A 27,262-nucleotide genomic window follows, 5' to 3' on the forward strand; every position below is an offset into this window, starting at 1 on the left:
AAAGAATAAAATACTTAGGAATAAATCTACCTAAAGAAACAAAAGACCTGTATGTAGAAAACTATAAAACACTGATGAAAGAAATCAAAGGTGACAGAAATAGATGGAGAAATATACCATGTTCATGGACTGGAAGAATCAGTATAGTGAAAATGAGAATACTACCCAAAGCAATCTATAGATTCAATGCAATCCCTATCAAGCTACCAATGGTAGTTTTCACAGAACTAGAACAAATAATTTCACAATTTGTATGGAAATACAAAAAGCTTCAAATGGCCAAAGCAGTCTTGAGGAAGAAGAATGGAACTGGAGGAATCTGACTTCAGACTATACTACAAAGTTACAGTCATTAAGATAGTATGGTACTGGCACAAAGACAGAAATATAGATCAATGGAACAAAATAGAAAGCCCGGAGATAAATCCACGCACCTATGGACACCTTATCTTTGACAAAGGAGGCAAGAATATACAATAGAGAAAAGACAATCTCTTTAACAAGTAGTGCTGGGAAAACTGGTCAACCACTTGTAAAAGAATGAAACTAGAACACTTTCTAACACCATACACAAAAATAAACTCAAAATGGATTAAAGATGTAAACATAAAGCCAGAAACTATAAAACTCCTAGAGGAACACATACGCAAAACACTCTGACATAAATCACAGCAGGATCCTCTATGACCCACCTCCCAGAGTAATGGAAATAAAAACAAAAATAAACAAATGCGACCTAATTAAACTTAAAAGCTTTTGCACAACGAAGGAAACTGTAAGCAAGGTGAAAAGACAGCCTTCAGAATAGGAGAAAATAATAGCAAATGAAGCAACTGACAAAGAATTAATCTCAAAAATATACAAGCAGCTCAAGCAGCTCAATTCCAGAAAAATAAACGACCCAATCAAAAAATGGGTGAAAGACCTAAACAGACATTTCTCCAAAGAAGGCATACAGATGGCTACAAACACATTAAAAGATGTTCAGCATCACTCATTATCAGAGAAATGCAAATTAAAACCACAATGATGTACCATCTCATGCCAGTCAGAATGGCTGCTATCAAGAAGTCTACAAACAATAAATGCTGGAGAGGGTGTGGAGAAAAGGGAACCCTCTTACACTGTTGGTGGGAATGCAAACTAGTACAGGCACTATGGAGAACAGTGTGGAGATTCCTTAAAAAACTGGAAATAGAACTGCCATATGACCCAGCAATCCCACTCCTGGGCATACACACTGAGGAAACCAGAATTGAAAGTGTACCCCAATGTTCATTGCAGCACTGTTTACAATAGCTAGGACATGGAAGCAACCTAAATGTCCATTGGCAGATGAATGGATAAGAAAGCTGTGGTACATATACACAATGGAATATTACTCAGCTATTAAAAAGAATGCATTTAAATCAGTTCTAATGAGGTGGATGAAACTGGAGCCTATTATACAGAGTGAAGTAAGTCAGAAAGAAAAACTCCCAATACAGTATATTAATGCATATATATGAAATTTAGAAAGATGGCAATGATGAACCTATATGCAAGACAGCAAAAGAGACACAGATGTAAAGAACAGACTTTTGGACTCTGTGGGAGAAGGCAAGGGTAGGATGATTGGAGAGAATAGCATTGAAACATGTATACTACCATATGTGAAACAGATCGCCAAGCCAGGTTTGATGCATGAGATAAGGGTGCTCAGGGCCAGTGCAGTGGGATGATCCTGAGGGATGGGATGGGGAGGGAGGTAGGAGGGGGGTTCAGGATGGGGACACATGTACACCCATGGCTGATTCATGTCAATATATGGCAAAAACCACTACAATATTGTAAAGTAATTAGCCTCCAATTAAAATAAATTAATTAAAAAAAAAAAGACTCTGATCAGTGAACTTCCCTGGTGGTCCAGTGACTGGGACTTGTATTCCCAATGCAGGGTGTCAGGCTGTGATCCCTGGTCAAAGAACTAGATCCCACATGCCACAACTAAGACCTGGTACAGCCAAATATATATTTTAAAAAATATATGATCAGATTTTTTCCACTCCCACTCTTGTCTCTGGGAGCAATTCTCTACACATACCAATGGTATTTCAAGCCTTTGCTCCCCCCTCTTTGCCTAGCTAACTCCCACTCATTTTTATTTTATTATTGTTTTTACTTTCTGGTCGCACCTTGAGACACATGGGATCTTCTGTTCTCCAAGCAGGGATTGAACCTGCACCCCTGCAATGGAAGTGTGGTGTCTTAACCACTGGACCACCAGGGAAGTCCCCCTTCTCATTCTTTATTCTGTGATGTTTACTCAGTATCCAAGTCCATTGTAACTACTTCAGAGAATATCTTGTTTATATGACTATGCATCTATGTATGAAGTGTTAGGATATTCCTTGTATTCGAATAAACAATACAATGAACCAGGAAAAATGGCATGTTGCCAGGACTATTGCCAACTTATTTTTTTCCAATGCTCTTTATATAGACTTGATTTTTTAAGTCTACAGAGGATGTTACTCATAACCCATATTCTGTTTCATACCTCAAAAGAAGAAGTGGTAATTTACAAAATTTCTTCCTCTTCTTTCCATCTCATATCACACGCCCTGTGGTTGGTGATGTTTTTGGTCATATGGAGCCAGAATATCTAGGAAAACTTTTGTCATCAGATGATATGAATGCATATACTGATGCTTCAATCTCTCTTTCTAAGATGACTCTTAAACAGCCACAGTATACAACATTGATTGTAATAGTTCAATCATTCATAGGTTTGCCATGTAAAGATAAGAATTCTGGGGACTTCCCTGATGGTCCTGTGGTTAGGACTCCACACTCTCACTGACAAGGGCCCAGGTTCAATCCCTGGTCAGGGAACTAAGATCCCACAAACTTTGCAGTATTGCCCCCACCCCCCCAAAAAAGAAAAAGAATTCTACGTGCTAGTATTTTAATGGGTGGCCTTTTCTCAGCAAGTTCCATGCTTTTGGCTCAACCTAGATTACTGGTGGGATTTTTCAATATTTTCATTTTTATTTCTGGGCTTAGCAAAAATAAAAAGAAAATGTGAGTGGTGAGGGTTGAATTGAAGAGGGAAAGGAAGAAAGATCCAGAAGGATGAAAGCCAGTGGCCAAGCTATACCACCACATCATCTTCATTGAGCCTCCTTGGTTAGATCTCTCAAAAGGTATCGAGGGAATACTCAAGTTTCTCTCCAATTTGTCCCAAATATCTCTACCCAGTGATCACTAACTGGGTGCTTTAAAACATCAGAAACCTATTCTCTCACAGTCCTGGAGGCCAGAGGTCCAAAATAAAAGTGTCAGCAGGACCACACTCCCTCCAAAGTCTCTGATGGAAAACCCTCCTTATCTCTTGCAGCTTTTGGTAGTGCTAGGGGTTCTTTGGCTTTGGCAGCATCGCTCCAATGTCTGTCTCCATTGTTGCATGGCCCTTGCTATGTGTCTCTCTGTCCTTTTATTTTGCTTGTTTATTTGGCCTAACTGTGTGGCTTGTGAGATCTTAGTTCCACGACCAGGGCCCCTGGCAGTGAAAGCATCGAGTCCTAACCGCTGCACTGCCAGGGAATTCCACTTTTCTGTCTTTCATAAGGACACTTGTCATTGGATTTAGAGCTTATCCTATTCTGTAGGATCTCATCTTAATTCTGACCTTAATTACATCTGCAGAGACACCATTTCCAAGGAAGGTCACATTCTGAGGTTCCAGGTGGACATGAATATTGTGGTGGGGAGGCTATTCAACCCACTCCAAACTCCTTCAAATTCTACAGCCTTTGGATATAGTATATAAACCTTGAAGTGACAGTGAGCTGTCTACTTTACCACTGATAAGAAACAGTTGTCTTACAAATTTAACAGAAGTAAATTAATGTAGTGGGGGCTTTCCTGGTGGCTCAGACAGTAGAGAATCTGCCTGTAATGCAGGAGACATGGGATTAATCCCTGGGTCAGGAAGATGGTCTGAAGAAGGGAATGGATACCCACTCCAGTATTCTTGCCTGGAGAATCCCATGGTCAGAGGAGCCTGGTGGGCTACAGTCCATGGGATTGCAAAACATTGGACATGACTGACCAACTAACACACACACAAACTAACATACAGAAGAGTATGGAAATTGCAATGGGTTTTTCACAAAGACAACATGCCCATGTAGTAAAACACTCAAATCGAGACACAGAACATTCCCAGTGTAGATTTGGAACCATATTCTTTCTTTTTTTCCATTAAAAAAAAATTTAATTGTGGTAAAACACAACAAAATATACCATCTTAACCATTTTTAAGTATACAGTTCAAGGACTTCCCTGGTGGTCCAGTGGTTGAGAATTTGCCTTGCAATGCAGGGGACTCAGGTTTGATCCCTGGTAGGGAAATTAAGATCCTGCAGACTTTGGAGCTACTGAGCCTGCAAGCCACAACTAGAGAGTCTGAGCGTTGCAATGAAATATTCCCACTTGATGCAACAAAGATACCATGTGCTGTAACTAAGACTGGAGGCAGCCAAATAAATAAACATTAAAAATAAATAAACTATACAGTTCAGTTCAGTTCAGTCGCTCAGTCGTGTCCAACTCTTTGCGACCCCATGAATCGCAGCACACCAGGCCTCCCTGTCCATCACCAACTCCCAGAGCTTACTCAAACTCATGCCCATCGAGTCAGTGATGCCATCCAGCCATCTCATCCTATGTCATCCCCTTCTCCTCCTGCCCCCAATCCCTCCCAGCATCAGGGTCTTTTCCAATGAGTCAACTCTTTGCATGAGGTGGCCAAAGTATACAGTTTAATACATTAATACATTCACATTGTTGGACAACCGCTCCCGCCATCCAGTTTCAGAATTTTCTCTCATGTGAACTAAAACTCTGTCCCCATTACACAATAATTCCCCATTTCCGCAGCCCCTGGTAACCACAATTCTGCTTCTGTCTCTCTGAATTTGACTACTCTAGGCAACTCATGGTGGAGAAGGCAATGGCACCCCACTGCAGTACTCTTGCCTGGAAAATCCCATGGATGGCGGAGCCTAGTAGGCTGCAGTCCATGGGGTCGCTAAGAGTCAGACACGACTGAGCAACTTCACTTTCACTTTTCACTTTCATGCATTGGAGAAGGCAATGGCAACCCACTCCAGTGTTCTTGCTTGGAGAATCCCAGGGATGGGGGAGCCTGGTGGGCTGCCATCTTATGGGGTCGCACAGAGTCGGACACAACTGAAGCGACTTAGCAGCAGCAGCAGCAGTAGAGAACTCATGGAAGTGCAATCATACAGTATTTGTTGCTTTGTGACTGGCTTATTTCACTCAGCATAATGTCCTCTGGGTTCATCCATGTTGTAACACATGTCAGAATTTCCTTCCTTTTAGGGCTGAGTACTATAGGAACCATTTTCTTCTGAAAGGTGATGACAACCTCCTCTGGATTTTAATGGCTAAATCTTTACTTATTTTCATCCCTGATTCTAATTGGTAAACGATGTATGTTTCATTTGTGTTTTCCTCTTTGGCAGTTATAGAGTTCAGGTTTTCAGGGTTTTAAACCAGAACCTAGCCCTTTGCTCTGGATCCTGTGACTTTGACTGAGTTACCCAATCTCATGTGCATTTTAAGGATCTCACTGAATTTATAGAAAAGCTAAAAGAATCAATGGCATCACCGATTCCATGGACATGAGTTTGAATAAGCTCCGGGAGTTGGTGATGGACAGGGAAGCCTGGCGTGCTGCAGTCCATGGGGTCGCAGAGTCAGACACAACTGAGCAACTGAACTGAACTGAAAAGAATCAACAGCTTTCAAAACTGAATGCATGCGTGCTAAGTTGCTTCAGTCGTGTCCAGCTCTTTGCGACCCTATAGACCGTAGCCTCTGTTCATGGCTCCATCCCGTGGGTCCTCTGTCCGTGGGATTCTCTAGGCAAAAGTAGTGGAGTGGATTGCCATGTCCTCCTCCAGGGGATCTTCCCAACTCAGGGATCAAACCCGTGTCTCTTATGTCTCCTGCATTGGCAGGTGGGTTCTTTACCACTCGTGCCACCTGGGAAGCCCTCAAAAGTAGATGCAAGTAAGCCAAAGGGCAAGTCTGAAAACATAATTTTTCATTCCTCTTTCCTTTCCCTTTCTTTGCAATTGGCTGGCTCCTGGGTGGAGCCCAAAGGACCTTGGCAGTGGTTTAGTCCTCATCCTTCGGCCCATCTGAGAGTCAGCAGGAGTCTGTGTTTTGTCTCCTTTTATTTAAGCACACTCACTCATTGTTTTGGAAATACCTCACATTCCAGGGGATTGAAGACTTTTGGAATAAACAAGTCACCTCTTAAAAGATAAGACCCATTGAACATACGAATCCCTAGCTGAGTGGGAAAAATGAAACAACCAAGATTTGGAGACCGAGGGGAAGGCCATTCTGAATCTTTGTTAGAGATTCTCAGAGGTATAGTCTAAATTCACTTCCATCATGGCTAAGGCCCTGCTGGATGTAAATGTCTGTAAAGACAAATGCAGCACCTTAATCAGCGTGAGCCCAGGACCTAGTTCCTTCAATCCATCTGTTGTAGCCATGCGTTCTGGGAAACAAACTCACTCAGAAGGACAATGCAGATAGTGGAGTGCAGTTTATTACACCAGCGGGCCCAAGGCAGAGTCTCCTCTTAGCCAAGGACCCCAACCAGTGTTCGTGAACACCTTATATACCCTAAGTGTACTTGCTCAAACCCACCTCCCCAAATTCCTTGAAACTAGTCTGGACAAGGTGAAAGAGAGATACAATCAAAGTTAACCCATGATTCACATGTCACAAGACTAGATAAACTGGATATTTATCGATAGGCCTGTGGTCATATCCCGATAAACATAATGGAATCTACCACTTTGTTCTATTACAGAGATAATGAGCATATTCTTTTAGGCGACGGAGAGTCCAAGTATAAGTCCTGAGGCTCTTTTATCCGGGGGATCTGGTTTCCCATTGGTATGCCATTTCTATAGACACCGGGCACAAAGTTCAGAGTCCATGGGGAGGGTGACCATGCGTGTAGCCTAATGTTCGCAGCCTGGCCTAAGATGGAGTCCAGCTCTGTTTCCTCCTTCACATCAGCTGTGAAACAGGTTTTTACTGTAGGCAATTTAAGTCATTTATTTTCATAGTTTACACATTACACAATGACTTAGGACCAAGTGCCAAGAAGTATATAGTAAGAGCAAGATCAAATCCAACCACACTTCAAGTATTAATCTCTAAGGTGTGTGTGTGTGTGTGTGTGTGTCTTAGTTGTTCAGTCATGTCCAGTTCTTTGCAACCCTGTGGACTGTAGCTCGCCAGGCTCCTCTGTCCATGGAATTCTCCAGGCAAGAATACTGGAGTGGATTTCCATTCCCTCCTCCAGGGGCTGTTCCCAACCCGGGGATCAAACCTGGGTCTCCCGCATTGCAGGCAGATTTTTTACTGTCTGAGCCATCAGGGAAAACACTTTAATCTCTAATACTAGCCTTTATATGTCCTTATGAAAACCCACCCAGTTGCATTATCCTTTTTCTGAAAGCTTTTTATCTGTGGAGTAAAGCAGGAAACATATAGGGTTGTGTATGGTCGGGCCACTCAAGATGGCTGTTCTCTTGCTCTTTGTCCATCCCTTGCCTGATGAGCACCCGCTTCACCTAAACTCTGCACACAGGACTCACCTTCCTACATACCTGCCCCAGCTGTTGGTTGTTCTCATCAAAATGTTGCAGGAAGGAGGACCCGTTCCAGGGCCCTAAAGTGGGCTCTTGTCTAACTCTCAGAAATGAATTGTCCGAGGAGATGCACATGTTGACAAATCCGGAGATTTTATTGGGAAGGGGGCGCCCAGGTGGAGAGCAGGAGGGCAAGGGAACCCAGGAGGACTGCTCTGCCACCTGGCTTGCAGTCTCGGGTTTTACGGTGCTGTGAATAATTTCCGGGTTGTTCCTGGCCAATCACTCCGACTCAGGTTTCTTCCTGGTGGTGCAGGCGTGGCTCAGCCAAGATGGATTCCAGCGAGAAGGATTCTGGGAGGTGGTAGGACACATGGCGTCTCTTTCTGACTTTTCCCGAATTCTTCCAGTTGGTGGTAGCTTGTTAGTTCCGTGTTCCTTACTGTGTTCCTCCTGTCATAAAATAACTCATGAAAATGGTTAGGATGGTGCCTGGCAAGAGTGGGCAGTTTCAGTCACTGTTTCCTTGAACGAAAGGGGCGGTGAGGGGTGTGTCTCTCTGCTGGTTTCCCTGGTAACTAGTGAACTCTCCTGACCTCAATTCCCCTACAACTGGCAATCTCCCCTCCCTCTCAGGAGCAAAGACTGTCGCCACGTCCTGCCCGCCGTCCACTGCACGTGGGATGTTGCTCTAGGACCTTGCTTCAGACATGTAAGTTCCCTCATCCATTAAACCATGGATGTCTCTGTTGCTGACTCTGGGCTCTTGAAACTGGGGAAGCATGGGCCTTATTGGCCTGTGGAGAACAGTCCCAACAGGTGGCCATTTCCAGAACTTTCCAGAACCACAGAAAAGTGAGGGAAAGGGTGTGGAGAGGGATCCACTTATCTTCCTCTGCTTTCTCCCAGTCACAGCCTAGTGATGCAAAAGGTTAACTTGACTTTGAAGCAGAAAGTGCTCACCTTTACCATGTAGAATTGACATTTCACACAGAGAAAGCATGAGTTTTCCACAGTGTTCAGTCATGTTTCAGGGTTTGATGCTAATCTGTCAAATCTCAAGAGAAGCCACACAAACTCAGTGGTGTGGCTAGCGATTCCATCTCGCCAGCAGTACTCAGAGCTGACACTCTTATATAATTATAATTATAATAATTTATAATTATTTAAATATTGTACCTAAAGCTAGTCCATCTGGTTTTTGAAATATTCAGTGCTAAGACTGGTTTGAGACAGGGAATGTGAGACTGGGGTTCGTCTTTGGGGAGCACACACATATATACACACACATACTCCTTGCCTCGCCCTGAGAACTGACTGCACTTGAAAATTCTTTTGTTTTTAAGATTTTTTTGATGTGAAAGTGAAAGTGACTCACTCAGTCATGTCCTCTTTGTGACCCCATGGACTGTAGGCCACCAGGCTCCTCTGTCCATGGGATTCTCCAGGCAAGAATACTGGAGTGGATTGCCATTTCCTTCTCTGGGGATCTTCCCAACCCAAGGATCGAACCTAGGTTTCCCACATTGCAGGCAGACTACCGACTGAAGCACCAGGGAAATCATTTTTTGATGTGGACCATTTTAAAAGTCTTTATTGAATTTATTAAAACTCTGCTTATGTTTTCTGAGTTTGGGGCCACAAGGTACGTGGGGTCTTAGTTCCGTGACCAGGGATCAAAATCGCACCTCCTGCATTGGAAGGTGAAGCCTTAACCACTGGACAACCAGGGAAGTCCTGAGAATTCTTTGTCATTAGCCATCTACCTACAAGCTGAAAAGGTTTCTTTCTTTCATTTTAGCTGTGGCCACTCATGAGGGTATGTTTTTGCTCCAGGAAGAGACACATGAACATGGTTACCATTAGTCTTGCAGTTCTTGCTCCTGGTTGGATAAAATCAATACCTTTGCCTTGCTTTTTCAGAACCTTCCTTGGGGGTCTTTGGGCAGCAGATGATAAAAATCTTGCTGCCAAAACTAGAAATGGCTTTAAGAGGGCATTTACTATCTTGCATAACCTGAAGTTCAGATATTGAGTTCCCAGAACTTGCCAATGATGTAATTGAGCCCAGGTTCTTTCCATCTTTCCACTCAGCCATCCTTTACTGTGCTGGTTTGGCCTTGGCTTATCACCTCACAAAAGGGCTCAGCTACTCCAAACATTACATCCTTAGGCAAGAATTTCCAAAGTTCCTTTTTTTTTTTTTAATTGAGGTAAAATTTGCATGACTTAAAATCAACATGTTAAAATTGAGCAACTCAAAGATAAATGTCATATACTAATGCATGTATATGGGATCTAGAAAGATGGTACTGAAGAATTTATTTGCAGGGCAGCAATGGAGAAACAGACATAGAGAACAGACTTATGGACATGGGAGAGGGGAGGAGAGGGTGAGATGCTTGGAGAGAGTAACAGGGAAACTTACATTACCATATGTAAAATAAATAGCCAACGGGAATTTGCCCTATGTCTCAGGGAAGTCAAACAGGGGCTCTCTATCAGCCAAGAGAGGTGGGATGGGGAGGGAGGTTAAAGAAGGAGGGGAAATATGTATACCATGGCTGATTCATGCTGAGGTTTGACAGAAAACAACAAAATTCTGCAAAGCAATTATCCTTCAATTAAAAATAAGTAAATTTTTGAAAGAAAAATTAAGTGAGCAACTCAGTGGCATTTAATCCCTTCACAATGTTTGCAAGCTATCATCTCTATTGAGTTCCAAAATATTTGCATTACCCCCAAAATACTCACTAAACAGGGACTGACTACTTATTCCCTTCTCTCCAATTCCTGGGAAACTATTAATATTTCTGCCTCTAAGGATTTGCCTATTCTGGACATTTCACATAATTGGAATCATATAATATAGGGCCTTTTGTGTGGCTTTTTCCACTTAGTCTGGTGTGTTTGAGATCCATCCACACTGGAGCATGCATTAGCACTTCATTCCTTTTTCTGATAGTCCATTGCTTGAATATTCCATATTTTGTTTGTCCATTCAGCTGCTGGTGGCTATTTGGGTTGTTTCTGTCTTTTGGCAATTGTGAATAGTGCTGCCGTGAACATGCCTGTATGTGTATTTATTTGGGTAACTGAGCTTCAGTTCTTTGGGAAATATACCTAGGAATGGAGTTACTAGGAGATTTTCTTTTTTTGGGGGGGAGAGGGGGCACTGTGCGTAGCAAGTGGAATCTTAGTTCCCTGACCAGGGACGATGTCCCTGCACTGTGGAAGTGCATGGACTACCAGGGAAGTCCCTACAAGGAAATTTTCTGAAAACATCCCTAGACTTCCCCTCACATCCTAGAGATCAGAGCTGTGTTACATCTCCATGCCTACAGCAATGTCTTGGCAAGGAGAGTGAGACCACCACGACTGTCCAAAACTAACTGAGACTGACACCATGTAGCTGGGGTGGAACCCAGTCACCTCTGAAGGACAACATCACTTGGAAGAGGGCCATTTTCAGAAGGTGGTGATCTTGAGCATGAACACTGTGACACAGGTATGCAAATCCTCTGTCAGCCATCCCTCCCCATATTGTTAGAGCAATTTGCTTTGTGTTCAAGGGTGTGAACTTGACTTTTCTACCTGGCAAGCAGCCTTTCCTTTGGGGATTGTTCATCCTGCAAACATCTGCCTTAAGGAAGAAGTGTGGCAACTAGGGTCTTGATAAACCGTGTGTCAGACGATGAAACCTAGGTGAAATGGGAGCTCTTAGAAAACACTAGAGGAAGGACCCTGGTGGATGCAGGGTGTGCTTGCTTTGTAGAGACACTGGGAATGTGTTTCAAAGAACTTCCATTAATTATTTAATTTGTTTTTTTAATTGGAGTGTAATTGCTTTACAATGTTGTATTAGTGACTGTTGTACAACAATGGGAATCACCATAGGTAGATATATATCTCCTTCTTCTTGTGCCTCCCTCCCACCACCCCTACCCGCCCCTCTTCAGAGAACGCCCATGAATTTAATGTCATCGAGATTCTTCTTTATGTACCCAGATTTGCCTTTCCCTCCACTACCAAGCCATATGGAGTTCATTTTTCATCTATTCCACAAATATTCTTTGTGCATCTGCTAATGTGTCAGGCACTGGGAAAGACAGTGGAAAGAGTATGGTAAGGCAGAGAGCTTAGCTCCTGTCCTCATGGAGCTGTTAATAACAGTGTGGTAGAGGAGGCTGAGGTTAAATAAATAATTCTGCAGAATATTTTAAAAATCATTTGCCTGTCAGTAATTATTTTTTTTTAATTGAAGTATATTTGCTGTAAGTTACTAAAGGACGAAACAGACAGAGCTGGACTCCATCTCAGGCCAGGCTGCGAACCTTAGGCTACACGCATGGTCACCCTCCCAGTAGACTCTGAACTTTGTGCCCGGTGTCTATAGAAATGGCATACCAATGGGAAACCAGACCCCCCAGATAAGAGAGCCTCAGGACTTGTACTTGGACTCTCCATCGCCTAAAAGAATATGCTCATTATCTCTGTAACAGAACAAAGTGGTAGATTCCATTATGTTTATCGTGATATGACCACAGTCCTATTGATAAATGTCCACTATTTATCTAGTCTTGTGACACATGAATCATGGGTTAACTTTGATCATATCTCTCTTTCACCTTGTCCAGACTAGTTTCAAGGAATTTGGGGAAGTGGGTTTGAGCAAGTACACTTAGGGTATATAAGGTGTTCACGAACACTGGTTGGGGTCCTTGGCTAAGAGGAGACTCTGCCTTGGGCCCGCTGGTGTAAATAAACTGCACTCCATTATCTGCATTGTCCTTCTGAGTGAGTTTGTTTCCCAGAACGCGTGGCTACAACATTACAAGTGTACAGTATAGTGATTCACAATTTTTAAAGGTTATACTCCTTTTATAGTTATTATCAAATGTTGGCAATATTCCCTGTGATGTACAGTATATCCTTGTAGCTTATTTTATACCTAATGCATGTGTGCTCGGTTGCTTCAGTCATGTCCGACCCTTTGCAACCCTACGGACTGTAGCCCACCAGGCTCCTCTGTCCATGGGATTCTCCACGCAAGAATACTGGAGTGAGTTGCCACGCCCTCCTCCAGGAGATCTTCCCAACCCAGGAACTGAGCCGATGTCTCTGCGGCTCCTGCACTGCAGGCAGATTCTGTCCTGCTGAGCCACCGGGAAGCCCTTATACCTAATAGCTTGTATCTTCTGCTACCCTACCCCATATTTCCCCTCCCCCAGGTAACCTCTACTTTGTTCTCTGTATCTGTGGGTCTGCATTATTTTTGTTATATTCACGACTTTGTTGTATTTCTTAGATTTCACATTTAAGTGATATCATACAGTATTTTTCTCTGTCTGACTTATTTCACCTAGAGTAGTGCTGTTTAAGTCCATCCATGTGGCTGCAAATGGCAAAATATTGTTCTCTTTATGGCTGAGTAGTATTATACTGTATCTATTATATATATGTATATATATAAATATATTACATATGCATATATAAATATACAGTGTACAGACCATATCTTCTTTATCTATTCATATGTTGATGGTCACTTATGTTGCTTCCCTTTCTTTACAATTGTTAAGTAATGTTGCTATGAGCATTGAGATTATGCAAATTGTTTTAAAACTAATATTGTGATCAATGCGACAAAGAAATAAAAACACAGGGCACAGTGAAAGTGTGGAAGAGAGGAAGTGTTCTGATTAGACCCTCCCTGACAACAGACACAAGGGACGATTGCAGACTTCCTGTAATGAGTGGTTAAGGGAAAGCGGTGACTCCAGCCAATGTCACTGAGGTCCCTCAATTAGCCAGCAAGGCCAAGTGCAGGCTCCAGGGACACTACTTAGAGTACAATGGGGACTCATTTGTTTCCAACAGAATGTTCATGGGAAAAATAACACTAGGTTTGAAAATGAAGGATTGTTTAGACCCATAAAGGCCAGGCTGGGGATGTCTTCAAAACCGAAATGCAATTCCCGTGTCCCTCTGTGCTGTGCTGTGAGAGGAGCCGTGTCGTGTCACCATCCGGGCTTCAGTTGACTAGACCAGCCCGGAGGAGTCATCCATTGGGTGACTGACAGCTGTAACCTGGCCTGGTACATAAGCTTTGCTCAAAAAGGCACTCTTATACTGCATGTTAGTTTCTTGGGGCTGCTGTAACAAATTACCACCACACTTGGAGCTTTAAAACCATAGAAATTTATTCTCTGACAGAAATTACATCTCTGACAGATGTCTGACCAGACATCTAAAGTCAAGGTGTTGACAGGGCCACCTTCCCCATGAAGGCTCAAGGGAGGAACCTTTCTTGTGACTTGCAACTATGGGGGTCCCCAGTGTTCCTTGACCTGCGGCCACCTCACTCCATTCTCTTCTGTCTTCACATGGTTTTCTCCTCTCTGTGTGTCTCTTATAAGGAGACACACTTGTCACTGGATTTAGAGCTTATCCAGATAATCCAGGATGATCTTATGTTGGGATCCTAAATTTAATTATATCTGCGAAAGCCTTTTTCCATATAAGGTAACATTCACAAGTTAAGGTTCTGGGATTAAGCCATGGACATTGAATAGGTTGAGGATCACCATTCAACTCTCTCCCATAGGATAGTGACTGTTTAGACACAATCATATAGGGTAAGACGCTGGACAGTGACAGTCCAGATAGGTCCTCTCTTTATGGAAGTCTGAACATAAAATACGCAAGAAACAGACGCTTTTGTTGGAGTTGGGCACAAGACAAGAGACCCCAAAAGAGGACAGTCAGAAGTCAGAACAATGACCTACTGAGGCCACATCATAAGAATAGAGGTAATTCTAGAGCTTCTTTCTTCTGTCATACCATTTTCATTGATATAAGCTAAAATGTAGGGCTTCCCTGGTGGCTCAGTGGTAATGAACCCGCCTGCCAGTGCAGGAGACGTGGGTTCGATTTCTGGGTCAGGAAGATCCCCTGGAGAAGGAAGTGGCAACCCACTCCAGTGTTCTTGTCTGGGAAATCCTATGGACAGAGGAGCCTGGAGGGCAATAGTCCATGGCTTCACAAAAGAGCTGGGCACAACTTAGCAACTAAATAACAAGATAACAAGCTAAAATGTATCTTTTGTTTTTCTTCACATTTTGACCTCTTGGGATGTGCCTAACAATAGCTGGCATTGTTTCTATTTTGGCTACACCTGATCCCTGACCCCTGCTCAGTGATCGAACTTGCACCCCCTGCAATGGAAGGTGTAGTCTTAACCACTGGTGTCTTAGCTGTTGTGTTTGTGGAGGCAGCAGTCCTGAAGTGGTGGACATTGCCTGCCTGCAGGAAGGTGCGCACCAAGAGCAGGGGGATTGAAAGGCCCAAGAAGTGTGTCAATGCCTCTGGGAAACAGTGCAGCACTCTTCTCACTTCTGAGAGCCCAGGTGTTGGAGGAGGGGTGAGGCAAGAAGAGGATCAGACATGTTTAGCAACATTCCCATTGGAAGATTCAGAAGGAGGCTCCCTGCATGATCCCTAAGTTGGCAGTAGAGCCCAGTGCCAACTGTGGTTCAGTCTTTTAAGAAATGCTGCATCATCAGCATTCTTGAGTCATGGAGGATGATGCTCAGTGAAAAACACAGACCTCAGTGTGACTGTGTTGAAGAGTGATCAGAAGAGTCAGATTCTAAGTAGAAAGGCATTGTAGAAGTACCATAACCAGTTTATTTCCATTTTCCTTTTTATATATGCTCAAGAGTGACATAGGAAATTTAAAAACTGGGCATTAAAATAATATAAAAAAATCCAAGACTAAAAATATCAGTCGAACGTTTTCAAAATGATAACATTTTCAAAATTATTTTGCCACAGTGGGTGTACATTCATTTCCTGTCTTCATGGCACGTAATGATGTGTCTTCTATCAGATGGTATTTGGATGTAAGCTAAGACAGTATTATCTAGGGACTTCCCTGGCGGTCCAGAGGTTAAGACTTCACTTTCCAGTGCAGGGTGTGCCAGTTTGATCCATGGTCAGGGAGCTAAGATCCCGCGTGCCTCATGGCCAAAAACCCAAAGCATGAAACAAGAAACATTGTAACACATTCCATAAGGAGTTTGAAAATGGTCCACATCGAAAAAATAATCTTAAAAAAAAAAAAAAAAAGACAGTGTGGTCCCAGACCTCCACAAGACTTGACAGTTTCCCTAGCAAGCTCATTTCAGTTGCTTATATAACATTCATTACCTCAGGTAACCCAGAAGTTCCCAAGGAACACAGAGTCAGACAAAAGTTGAACAAGGAACGGTGGTTAAACTCAAAGCCTTGTGGGCTATTAAAGAACACACCCCAAATCCTGGATTAGAAAGAGAAAAGGAGGCTGGCTTACCTCAAGGATTTACAAGATCCCTCACTGTTTTATTTATTTATTTGGTTGTGCCAAGCAGCTTGTGGGATCTTAACTTCCTGTCCAGGGACTGAACCTGGGCTACAGTGTGAAAGTTTGGAGTCCTAACCACTGGACTGCAAGGGAGGCCCCTCTCACTGTTTTTTTTTGTGTGTTTTTTTTTTAAGGTGAATTGTTTAGGTTTTCCTTGAGGCTGATGATCTTTACTATGCTGAAGCACAGACTAGTCTCTATTTATTTATTTGGCTGTGCTGGGTCTTAGCTGTGGCATGCCAACTCTCAGTTGTGGCTGTGGGAGCTAGTTCCCTGACCAGGGATCAAACCCAAGCGCCCACATTGGGAGCGCAGAGTCTTAGCCACAGGACCACCAGGGAAGTTCCCATAGACTAGTCTTTATTCCAGTATTTCTCAACCCCTTTTCCTTTATTGCCCCTTCCCTGGTTACCTTTTCAGAGTTTTAAAAAATTTTTTACTAATAGTCCCTCTCTGTGAATTTTTTCTTATTGTGATAAAATATATGTATAACGTGTATGCAAGCTAAGTTGCTTCAGTTGTGTCCTATTCTTTGTGATCCTATGAACTGTAGCCTGCCAGGCTCCTTTGGCCATGGAATTCTCCAGGCAGGAATACTGGAGTGGGTGGCCATGCCCTTCTCCAGGGGATCTTCTCGACCCAGGGATCGAACCCATGTCTCTTATGTCTCCTGCATAGACAGGCAGGTTCTTTGCCACTAGCGCCACCTGGGAAGCCCATTTTAACTATCTTAAAATTGCATTAACTGCATTCACAATGTTGTTCAACCAATACCACGATCTCATTCCAGAATTTTTGCATTACCCCAAACAAAAACCCTAAACCCATTATTAAGCAGGCCTGTTTATTGGAAAAGACCCTGATGCTGGGAAAGATTGAAGGCAGGAGGAGAAGGGGACAACAGAGGATGAGATGGTTGGATGGCATCACTGGCTTGATGAACTTGAATTTGAGCAAGCTCTGGGAGTTGGTGATGGACAAGGAAGCCTGACCTGCTGCAGTCCGTGGGGTCACAAAGAGTCAGACATGACTGAGCGACTAAACTGAACTGATTCTCCCACAACTCCCTCCCCTACCCCCCAGGTCCCGGACACTACTAATCTACTTTCTGTCTCTATGGATTTGCCTTGAAATAAGTGGTCTTTTATGTCTGGCCTCTACCACTCATCATAATGTTTTCACTCATCATAACCTTTTAAAAAAATATTTTACCCATTTATTTTTGGCCATACTGGGTCTTGGCTGCTGGGTGTAGACTTCCTCTAGTTGTAGGGAGACGAGGCTACTCTCTAGTTGTGGTGCATGGGCTTCTCTTGTTTCAGAGCACAGGCTCTAGGGTGTGAGAGCTTCAGTAGTTGTGGTGTACCAGTTGCCCCACGGAAGGTGGGATCTTCCTGGACCAGGGATAGAACCTGTGTCCTCTGCAGTGGAAACAGAATCTTAACAACAGGACTGCCAGGGAAGTCCCACTTTATTCCTTTTTATGGCTGAAAAATATTTTATTGTATGTTCAGATGGATGGGACCACATTTGTTTATCCATTCATCTGCTGATGGACTTTTGAGTTGTTTTCACATTTTAGATACTGTGAATAGTGTTGCTACGACTATTTGTGTTCAAGTGTTTGTCTGAACACCCATTCAGTTCTTTTGGATATAGTCATAGGAGTGGAATTGCTGGGTTCCTATAGTAACTCTACATTTAACTTATCAAAGACCCACCAAACTGTTCTCCACAGTGGTAGCACCATTTTACATTCATACCAGAAATATATGAGGGCTCCAATTTCTCCACATCCTCACCAATACCTCCACCCTGGCTTCCCCCCTTAAAAGGGTAATACCTCACATATACCACATATTTGTGTACTGTGGCCCTTTCAAGGACAGACTTTGTGTCTAGTGAAAACATTTGCAAGGGGTCCTAGACTCAGAAGCCTGCAGGAATTTATAAAAACATTGCTGGCTCACCAAAAATACATCTGCCAAGCCTCGGGGCCTACAGGCTGCCAGGTTGCAGACACCGATCAATTTTATTACAATATATATAGGGTGAGTATAGCATCATTTATTCCATCATTTCCCTTTTCCTTTTGATGGACATTCATTTTGTGGCCAGTTTCCTACCACACACACAAACACACACACAAAAAAAAACAAAACAATGCTCTAATAAACATCCTTGTCCCTAAGTTTTGGTATTTTTATTTCTTTGGGATGGATTCCCATGAGTGGGATTAATGGGCCAAAGGGTTTAGTTTCCATTTTAACAGATGTTGCCAGATTGCTTTCCCAAATGGTCACAAAACTTTACATGTACCCTTTTCTCCATATTCCTGCCAGCACTTGAGAGCATTGCTGGTTTTAGTTACATCAATCAGTCTGATGGATGCACTGTTTCATTGCTTCTTTAATTTCCGTTCTTCTGACCACTGTGCAATTTAAAGAGCTTTATATTCATTTGTTGACCATTTGGTTTTGCTCCTCTATAAGTAATCTGTTCATAATCTAAAGTCCATTTCCATCTTTGTTTGTCTTGTTCAGGTCAATTTGTAAAAGCTCTTTTGAAAAAAATTAATCAATTTAATTTTTAGAGAATTGGCTTGCTTTCTTTTTGTGAGATGATGTATCAATGCAGGGGGTATGGATTTGATCCCCGGTCAGGGAAATAAGATCCCACACGCCTTTCCATCAAAAAACAAAACATAAAACAGAAGCAATATTGTAACAAATTCAATAAAGACTTAAAAAATGACCCATATTAAAAAAAAAAAAATCTCTGGAAAAAAAAAAAAAGATGATATGTCTAATAGGAGAAAGCAATGGGTATTTATTTATTTGGCTGCCCCAGGTCTTAGCTGAAGCACATGGGATCCTCTGTCTTTGTTGCAGCATGCGGGATGTTTAGTTGTGTCGTACAGGATCTAGTTTCCTGACCAGGGATCCAACCTCGGCCCCCTGCAGTGGAAGCCCAGATTCTTAACCACTGAACTACCAAGGAAGTCCCCATAAAAGCTTTTTAGACAGTATCCATTTGGCCTTTGGCTTCATTGCAGAGAAGTGATTAAGACCATCCTTCTCTGGGGCAGGCTGCCAAGGGTCACATCAGAACTTAGCCCCTGACTGGCTATGTGACCTCTGCAAGTCATTCAACCTTGTTACACCCCAGTTTTCTCATCTATAAAGTAGTGATCATCATCAATATTATAATTCCTACCTCCTACTGTTGTTCTACACACAAAGGAGTTAATACAGGTCAATAAGATGGTGCGTGGCACCCAGTAAGTTAGGCAACCATGGTTGGTGACTATTATTTGTATTACAAATATTTTTCCAGCTCCATCATTTGCACTGGCTTTATTTTTGGTATCCCTTGTCACATAAAACATTTTAATGTTTACATAGTCAAATACCCTTCTTTTCTTTCTTAGCTTCTGAGTTCCCAAGCTTGGTTAAGGAGAACTCCTCATTTCCTTCATGTGAATTTCCTTGATCTGATCATCAGAGGCATATAACTCACCATGTCCCACAATGAGGGAGGGGCATGGTCCTCCCAGCTCCTAAATCTGTTTTCTCTTCTCAGCCCTCCAGGATAAGACCTGTAGACCACTTCACTTCCTCTCTTTCCTTCTCTCCTTCCCCATGTTCCCCACTGAGACCCATGAAACACTTTTCCTCCCCACCCACCCCTATTCACCAATCTCTGAAATTTGGTTGAGATAATTTAGTATTTCTTAGAACTCCCTTGGGCTTCTGTGGTGGCTCAGTGGTAAAGAATCTGCCTGCCAACGTAGGAGCCACAGGAGATATGAGTTTGAATCCTGGATCAGGAAGATCCCCTAGAGAAGGAAATGGCAATCCACTCCAGGATTTTTGCCTGGGAAATCCCATGGACAAAGGAGCCTGGCAGGCTACAGTCCATGGGATTGAGAAGAGTTGGACATGACTTAGCAACTAAACAGAACCCATAAGGGATGTCCATTTGCTTTCAAGAGTCCTTTTCTGTTACACAAATCCCTCTCTGGATCCCCTTAAGCTTTTAAGTTTTTTTTTCTTTTTTTAACGTGGACCATTTTTTTTTTTTTTTTAATCTATAGAATTTGTTACAATATTGCTTCTGTTTTATGTTTATTTGTTTTTTTGGCTATGAAGCATATTGGATCTTAGCTCCCTGACCAAGGATCAATCCTTTACCCCCTGCATTAGAAGGTGAAGACTTTACCACTGGACCACCAGGGAAGTCCCTGGATCCACTTAGATGTAAGATATCTCATGCCTACATTCTTAATATTGTTTTCTCTCTCTTTTTTTTTTTCAATTTTCCTTTCAGGTTCAGTTGTAGTTTTGTTAGTCTTTTCTCAAGTTGTTTCCACAGACAGAGTCCTGGGAATTAGTCTCTGAATCCTTGACTATTCTCCTTTTGCCACATGGATGGAAAGTATTTTGGAAACTGGATAGAGGATTCTTGGGTTGACGTCCTTTCTCTCTCTTCTCTGTAGATACTGTCCCACTGTCATCCTTCCATAGCTTAGATGAAAATCCAATTTCAATCTGATTTTTTTCCTTCATGAATATCTTCTGCTTTCCACTTGACACTTATAAGATGTTTATCTTCAAGGTTTGGGAATTTTACCAGAATATGACCACATTGGACTTTTATCTCATCATACCAGTCCGGAACTCAGTGAACCCTTTTATAATTACTTTATTTATTATTTACTTATTTTGGCCATGCCATGCAGCGTATGGGATCTTAGTTCCTGCACCAGGGATCAAACCCAAGCCCCCTGAAGTGGATGGGCGGAGTGGTGGTGTTTGCACAAGTTTGTGAATATTCCAAAAAATGGCTGAACTATACTTTAACAGAATGAATTTATCATTTTGTGGCCTCTTGGCTAAGATCGAGTGCCAAAGTCTGTTTTTAGTTGACGTCCCTGGTTGAACTGTGGTTGAGGGCTGGAGGGCAGAGACCTCAGGGAGTTGCGTGTGTCTTGGTTGGGTGGCTGGGAATCCAGTCTGTGTCAGGAGCCAGCCTATGACCCAGGACACCATGGTCACCGCTGCCAGCATGCAGCCACTGCCGCGGCTGCCAGAATCAGCTGCAGACAGTCTCTCTTAGAAGTTTCTCAGGCTTCCCTCCACCAGCTGGTTGTTTCTCCTAAATTCCATTTTATTTCACTCTATCAGTAATAAAGGACTGATCACTACGCAGCTGAGGTAGGGGGGAAGTGCTGGCTTATTCCTCAATGGGAAAGATAGGTGAAGGGTCTGGACAGGAGCTTGAATCATGTGTTCTGGTTGTCCTGTCATTCTCGGGCCTTTTAGGTATGTATCTGAAAGAAAGTCTCTTGAATGTAAGAATATAAGAAAGTACACAAGCTACTCCACAAAATATTGGTGGTGGTTTAGTCACTCAGTCATGTCTCACTCTTGTGACCCTAAAAACTAACCTGCCAGGCTCCTCTGTCCATGAGATTTCCCAGGCAAGAACAGTGGAATGAATTGCCATTTCCTTAAATGACCTTAAAAAAGAAAAGATGAATTTTATAGCATGAGAAGTATATCTCAGTATAAAATATATCCGTATCTGTATGGGTCCTAGGCCCAGGACTTCTTTCATCCTCTCTGCATCCCTAACACCTAGCCAATGAGTGGGAAAGCTGGAATGTCAACCCAGGAGCATCTGATTCCAAAGGCTGTTCTCTTTCACCTCCACCTCCAACCTTGTTGTTACCAGGTTGCGTGGCAGCAAAGGCTGTGCTGAGTTGAAACTTTATACTTTTTTTTTTGGCTGTGCCAGGTCTTAGTTGTGGCACACAGGATCTTCATTGTGGCATGGGGGGATCTAGTTCCTTAACCGAGGATGGAACCCAGACCCCCTGAATTGAGAGTCTTTAACCACTGGATCACCAGAGAAGCCCCAAACTCTCTTCTTTTGATAACTGAAGATTTTTAAGGTAAGAAAAGAAGGATGATTCAGTTTTTGTTTTAGAAGGATAATTTTTGAGTTTTATGTGAGTACTCTGTTAGAAATAATAACAGTAGGTAAGACTATTCAGCAGTTTTTTTTCTGTGTGGATTATAATTATTTTAGTAGCTTTTTTTTTTTTAACTTTGTTTTTGAAATCATGAATGAAATGTCTGCTTTTATGGGAACCCTAGAGGACAGTGTGATTTTTTTCTCTCATTCATTTTTTAAAAAGCATGCATTTTAATGAATTTTGAGATTGGTTTCCATCATTAAACAAAAGATATGTATTAAGACAAAGCAGTTGGATCATGTTTGCCTATGAAAAGTCAACCTGTCTTTAACGCTATTGTTCTACTTTCTCTATAGTTGAATTTGTCTGCTTTGTAGCACAGTAGGTCTTAGGTGAAATCCTATTCAAATTAATAGGGGATAAGTGGTTTTAAATAATCACCTAAGGCATTCCAGCCAAACTCCAAAACCACTGGCTGACTGAGGCACAGGACAAAGATGATCAGATGCTATGAGTTTGTTTGGGCCACTATAAAACAAAGTTTTAAAAAAAAAATTTAGAAAAGTTTTTTTTTTTTTTTTTTTTTAATTTTTCTCACAGGTCTGATGGCCAGAAGTCCAAGGCATTGACAGGGTTATTTGTCTGAGGCCTCTCCCTAGCTTTGTAGATGACCATCTTTCCCCAGATGCTCACATGGTCTCCCTCTATGCATGTCTGTGTCATAATCTCTCTTTATTTTTTTTCATTTAAAATTTTTCCCCCTACTGGTTATTTATTTTATTTATTTTAAATATAGCAATGTGTGCATGTTAATCCCAAACTCTTTAACTATCCCTTCCCCCCATCCTTCCCGGCTGGTAACCATATGTTCATTCTTTAAGTCTGTGAGTCTGTTTCTGTTTTATAAATAAGTTCATTTGTATCTTTTTAGATTCTACAGAAGAAGTTGTGGTACTATGTATATACAATGGAATATTACTCAGCCATTAAAAAGAATGAAATAATGCCATTTGCAGCAACTTGGGTGGACCTATAGATGATCATACTATGTGAAGTCAGACAGAAAAAGAAATATGTGATATCTCTTAGATGTGGAATCTAAAAAAACAAAAACCTCCTCTTTTTATAAAGACACCAGTCCTGTCTGATTAGGGCCCCACCCCTAAAGATATAACTTTAATTACCACTTTGAAGACCCCTTGTTCAAATGCAGTCACATTATGAGACTAGGACTTCAACATGGGAATTTAAAGGGGACACAAATCAGCTCTTAATAGACATCAGAGTTTATGTGCTGTCTAATTTCCTCTTAAGCTTGCTTTGATTCCAGTGTGGTTCATTGAAGGACCTAAAACAAAACTGGCTGGGCTCTAGAAAGAGGTTGGGATAAGAACAGGTGGGAGACAGGAACTCCCCAGCCAGAGAAACCAGGATTCCCCAGAGATCAAGTTAGAAGCTGCTTGGGAGGCAATGGGACCACTGGGCTGTTTCTAGGGTGTGAGAATGTCAGCTCCCATCAGTGACAAAGAAAGATGAGGAAATAAAACATGTCCCCACCAAGCTCTCTGGAAGCCAGAGTCAGAAATTACTCAGTTTTCATTTCAAACACAAAAATGACTCAATTTTTCAAATATTCTTTTATAGTATCTCTGAGATCTTGTAAACAATAACTTCAATGTACAACCATTTTCAGTTTGTGGAAGAGACTTCATTTCAACCTGACAACCACCCCAGATGTTCTTCAAACAGCAGCTGGTGATCTTTCTCCACTGGGTTTTTAGAGTGAAGAAAATGTTTATATGAGAACTGCCCAGGCTACAGATGATAAGAAATCACAATGGATGCTGGCTCAGACCTAGTGTGTGTGTGTGTGTGTGTGTTAGCCACTCAGTCGTGTCCTATTCTTTGCAACCCCATGGACTGTAGTTCACCAGGCTCCTCTGTCCGTGGATTCTCCAGGCAAGAATACTGGAGTGAGTTGACATGCCCTTCTCCGGGGGATCTTCCTGACCCAGAGATCGAACCTGGGCCTCCCGCATTGCAGGCACACTCTACCATCTGAATCACCAGGGTTGCCCCTCAGACCTAGTATCCCACCCTAATTCCATTCTCAGACCACTGCCTCTGGAGTAGGGATCTTGCCTGACCCAGAAGAGGACTGGGGACAGAGAATGAAGGATGGGAGAAAGGGTGAACTAGAGAAAAGGGACAGTTGCTCTACAGATTTGCAGCAGTTCTTCTTCTTTTCTTTAATCACATGAAACTCATATAACATGAAATAAACCACTTTAAAGTGAACAGTTTAGTGGCGTTTAGTACATTTTCAGTGTTATACAACCTACACCTCTCTCTAATTCCCAAACATTTCATTGCCCGAAAAAGAAACTACAGGCTGTTTAGCCATTCCCACTTTGAAGGACATTTGCAGATTGTTCTTCTAAAAAAAAAATGTAAAAGCATTACAGAGACAATTGAGGCCTCCCATCCATCAAATTTCCCTCCTTCCTTCTACAGAGGTCATCTGTATCCTGCAGTTGCTATGCATCCTTCTCATCCATGATTTTTGTTTTATTACATATCAGTGCTTCCAAAATCCGTGTTATTTTGCTCAGCATGTCTTAAACATTTACAACAATGTCATCACATTGCATGAATCTTTTGACAGCTTGCTTTTGGCTCTAGATGTTATGCTCTAGGTTTAGCTCTGTTGATGAAAGTAACTCTTGTCCACTTTTTTCCTTCCCTGCTATGCAGTATTCCGATGGGCGCCTGTACTGGTGTCTATCTATTCCCCTCCTAATCGGCACTTAGGTTGTCTCCTGGTTTCCACTATTACAAACACTGTTGCACTGAACATCCTTGACCTGCCTCCTTGTGAGATGGTAGCTTTATTAGAAAGACAAGAAGAATCTTCAACAAGGAAGAAAGAATTCAATGACCCATTAGCTTTGGAAGAAGGGAAACTATCATTTATTGATCCCTTTAGTGCCTGGTACTGTGCCTGAAAGCTTAAGTACATGAGCTCAGTCTGGACCTGGGAGATCCCTCTTGGTAGGGCAACTTGAAAAGTTTCAGAAATATTGAGCCCTAATGGGTCAAAGTATTCACCCTACTTTTTACAGTTCATATTGTTCATCTCTCACTTTGTGTTTTTTCAGAACTTTTAAAGGCAAAGACTCTGAAGTCCGACTGCCTACATTTGTTCCCTCAAACACTGTGCCCTCACACATGCCTATGTTTGGCTCATCTCTTACAGGTTGTATGACCTTGGGCAAATTATTCAGATTCCCTGGGCCTCAGTTCCTTTATCTGTGAAATGAAATAGCACCTACCCTATGAAGTTATTGAAAGAATGAAATGAGATCATCCATGGAAAATAGAGTAGTGTCTGGCAGACAGCATGGAACAAATCTTAGATGTAGTAATTTATGGTGATCGAATGATGGTGAGTGGGGGATTTACTTGGTGGTCCAGTGGTAAAGGCTTCATGCTGCCAATGCAAGAGCTGTGGGTTTGATCCCTGGTCAGGGAACTAAAACCCCTCTCTGACTGAGTCTATCTTTGCCTTGTGTTCTTTGACTGAAATAAAAAATTGAATCAATACCATTTTCTTGACCGAAGCATTGTATTCCAAAGAAGGGATGTTCTGTAAGCTTGCTAAAAAGAAACCCTCTGTTTTTCAGTCTGTTAACATCGGTTCAGTTCAGTTCAGTTCAGTCGCTCAGTTATGTCTGACTGTTTGCCACCCCATGGACTGCAGCATGCCAGGCCTCCCTGTCCATCACCAACTCCCGGAGCTTGCTCAAACTCATGTCCATTGAGTCGGTGATGCCATCCAACCACCTCATCCTCTGTCGTCCCCTTCTCCTCCCGCCTTCAATCTTTCCCAGCATCAGGGTCTTTTCCAGTGAGTCACTTCTTCACACAGGTGGCCAAAGTATTGGAGTTCCAGCTTCAGCATCAGTCCTCCCAATGAATATTCAGGACTGATTTCCTTTAAGATGGACTGGTTGGATCTCCGTGCAGTCCAAGGGACTCTCAAGAGTCTTCTCCAACCATAGTTCAAAAGCATCAGTTCTTTGGCACTCAGCTTTCTTTATAGTCCAACTCTCACATCCAGACATGACTACTGGAAAAACCATAGCTTTGACTAGATGGACCTTTGTTGGCAAAGTAATGTCTCTGCTTTTTAATATGCTCTCTAGGTTGGTCATAACTTTTCTTCCAAGGAGCAAGCGTCTTTTAATTTCATGACTGTACTCACCATCTGCAGTGATTTTGGAACCTCCAAAAATAAAGTCTGTCAGTGTTTCCATTGTTTCCCCATCTATTTGCCATGAAGTAATGGGACCAGATGCCATGATCTTCATTTTCTGAAAGTTGAGCTTTAAGCCAACATTTTCACTCTCCTCTTTCACTTTCATCAAGAGGCTCTTTAGTTCTTCGCTTCCTGCCATAAGGGTAGTGTCATCTGCGTATCTGAGGTTATTGATATTTCTCCTGGCAATCTTGATTCCAGCTTGTGCTTAATCCAGCCCAGAGCTTCTCATGATGTTAACATTAGTAGGCAATTGTTTTCTCTTCTTTGCAGTTGCATTGGGAATGTCATGTACTGTTCCCAATTCACTCATGCCTATGAATCCCTCTCAGGGTGTGGCCAGAGCACCCAGTATATCAATATTTGTTAAGAACCTAGAAGTGCTTGCCTTTCATAGGACAGGGCCGTGAGATTGTGATCAGGCCTGATGTTTGCAATGCCACATGCAAACCTCTTCTCACTGAAGAGACAGAGAGTGACCAAGTCTTAAATTTGTGCCCCAAGAGAATCCAGCACTGGCTGCACAATAGCCACATTTCAGCTGTCATGGAAGATGCAAAACAGTAAACAGAGTGTCATGGCCAGGTATTCACCATAGCTAAGCCTGCCAAAGAATATTTCTTGAACTTGAGTTTATTAAGTAACATATAACGTTACAAAGATTTTAAAATCTCTGGGAAGGCCTTAGAGAGGCTCTAGAACTCATCTGGAGATCCACATCTGTTTGGGTTTGGGACAATGAGAACTGTTGTTTCTTCCTCAAGGCTGGCTAATTACCTCTGTATTCCCCAGAGTTTTGTAATGTGGCAGAAATTTTGGAAGCAAGAGAACCGAGATCAACTTTGCTGAAGGCACAAACATGCTTTTTAAAT

The 27,262-nt window shown here is 42.4% G+C and overlaps 1 protein-coding gene across 1 annotated transcript in view; it reads right to left on the reverse strand.

The window, feature by feature from the left end:
- Positions 1 to 8,105: 8,105 nt before the first annotated feature.
- HCAR1 (hydroxycarboxylic acid receptor 1) overlaps positions 8,106 to 27,262 on the reverse strand; it is a 44,500-nt gene continuing 25,343 nt past the window's right edge. The window contains exon 3 of the transcript XR_009692697.1: positions 8,106 to 8,141. The gene's annotated coding sequence lies outside the window, so the exon portion shown is untranslated. The remainder of the gene's footprint in view (positions 8,142 to 27,262) is intronic.

Source organism: Dama dama, chromosome 5 (assembly GCF_033118175.1).
Source record: "Dama dama isolate Ldn47 chromosome 5, ASM3311817v1, whole genome shotgun sequence".
Taxonomy (NCBI): Eukaryota; Metazoa; Chordata; class Mammalia; order Artiodactyla; family Cervidae; genus Dama; species Dama dama.